This window comes from Wyeomyia smithii, chromosome 1 (genome assembly GCF_029784165.1).
Source record: "Wyeomyia smithii strain HCP4-BCI-WySm-NY-G18 chromosome 1, ASM2978416v1, whole genome shotgun sequence".
Classification (NCBI taxonomy): domain Eukaryota; kingdom Metazoa; phylum Arthropoda; class Insecta; order Diptera; family Culicidae; genus Wyeomyia; species Wyeomyia smithii.
The window spans coordinates 133,014,351-133,017,537 of NC_073694.1; positions in this window are offsets into that span (position 1 = coordinate 133,014,351).

The window sequence follows — 3,187 nt, forward strand, 5'->3', positions numbered from 1 at the left end:
TATTATTATTATTATTATTATTATTATTATTATTATTATTATTATTATTATTATTATTATTATTATTATTATTATTATTATTATTATTATTATTATTATTATTATTATTATTATTATTATTATTATTATTATTATTATTATTATTATTATTATTATTATTATTATTATTATTATTATTATTATTATTATTATTATTATTATTATTATTATTATTATTATTATTATTATTATTATTATTATTATTATTATTATTATTATTATTATTATTATTATTATTATTATTATTATTATTATTATTATTATTATTATTATTATTATTATTATTATTATTATTATTATTATTATTATTATTATTATTATTATTATTATTATTATTATTATTATTATTATTATTATTATTATTATTATTATTATTATTATTATTATTATTATTATTATTATTATTATTATTATTATTATTATTATTATTATTATTATTATTATTATTATTATTATTATTATTATTATTATTATTATTATTATTATTATTATTATTATTATTATTATTATTATTATTATTATTATTATTATTATTATTATTATTATTATTATTATTATTATTATTATTATTATTATTATTATTATTATTATTATTATTATTATTATTATTATTATTATTATTATTATTATTATTATTATTATTATTATTATTATTATTATTATTATTATTATTATTATTATTATTATTATTATTATTATTATTATTATTATTATTATTATTATTATTATTATTATTATTATTATTATTATTATTATTATTATTATTATTATTATTATTATTATTATTATTATTATTATTATTATTATTATTATTATTATTATTATTATTATTATTATTATTATTATTATTATTATTATTATTATTATTATTATTATTATTATTATTATTATTATTATTATTATTATTATTATTATTATTATTATTATTATTATTATTATTATTATTATTATTATTATTATTATTATTATTATTATTATTATTATTATTATTATTATTATTATTATTATTATTATTATTATTATTATTATTATTATTATTATTATTATTATTATTATTATTATTATTATTATTATTATTATTATTATTATTATTATTATTATTATTATTATTATTATTATTATTATTATTATTATTATTATTATTATTATTATTATTATTATTATTATTATTATTATTATTATTATTATTATTATTATTATTATTATTATTATTATTATTATTATTATTATTATTATTATTATTATTATTATTATTATTATTATTATTATTATTATTATTATTATTATTATTATTATTATTATTATTATTATTATTATTATTATTATTATTATTATTATTATTATTATTATTATTATTATTATTATTATTATTATTATTATTATTATTATTATTATTATTATTATTATTATTATTATTATTATTATTATTATTATTATTATTATTATTATTATTATTATTATTATTATTATTATTATTATTATTATTATTATTATTATTATTATTATTATTATTATTATTATTATTATTATTATTATTATTATTATTATTATTATTATTATTATTATTATTATTATTATTATTATTATTATTATTATTATTATTATTATTATTATTATTATTATTATTATTATTATTATTATTATTATTATTATTATTATTATTATTATTATTATTATTATTATTATTATTATTATTATTATTATTATTATTATTATTATTATTATTATTATTATTATTATTATTATTATTATTATTATTATTATTATTATTATTATTATTATTATTATTATTATTATTATTATTATTATTATTATTATTATTATTATTATTATTATTATTATTATTATTATTATTATTATTATTATTATTATTATTATTATTATTATTATTATTATTATTATTATTATTATTATTATTATTATTATTATTATTATTATTATTATTATTATTATTATTATTATTATTATTATTATTATTATTATTATTATTATTATTATTATTATTATTATTATTATTATTATTATTATTATTATTATTATTATTATTATTATTATTATTATTATTATTATTATTATTATTATTATTATTATTATTATTATTATTATTATTATTATTATTATTATTATTATTATTATTATTATTATTATTATTATTATTATTATTATTATTATTATTATTATTATTATTATTATTATTATTATTATTATTATTATTATTATTATTATTATTATTATTATTATTATTATTATTATTATTATTATTATTATTATTATTATTATTATTATTATTATTATTATTATTATTATTATTATTATTATTATTATTATTATTATTATTATTATTATTATTATTATTATTATTATTATTATTATTATTATTATTATTATTATTATTATTATTATTATTATTATTATTATTATTATTATTATTATTATTATTATTATTATTATTATTATTATTATTATTATTATTATTATTATTATTATTATTATTATTATTATTATTATTATTATTATTATTATTATTATTATTATTATTATTATTATTATTATTATTATTATTATTATTATTATTATTATTATTATTATTATTATTATTATTATTATTATTATTATTATTATTATTATTATTATTATTATTATTATTATTATTATTATTATTATTATTATTATTATTATTATTATTATTATTATTATTATTATTATTATTATTATTATTATTATTATTATTATTATTATTATTATTATTATTATTATTATTATTATTATTATTATTATTATTATTATTATTATTATTATTATTATTATTATTATTATTATTATTATTATTATTATTATTATTATTATTATTATTATTATTATTATTATTATTATTATTATTATTATTATTATTATTATTATTATTATTATTATTATTATTATTATTATTATTATTATTATTATTATTATTATTATTATTATTATTATTATTATTATTATTATTATTATTATTATTATTATTATTATTATTATTATTATTATTATTATTATTATTATTATTATTATTATTATTATTATTATTATTATTATTATTATTATTATTATTATTATTATTATTATTATTATTATTATTATTATTATTATTATTATTATTATTATTATTATTAAT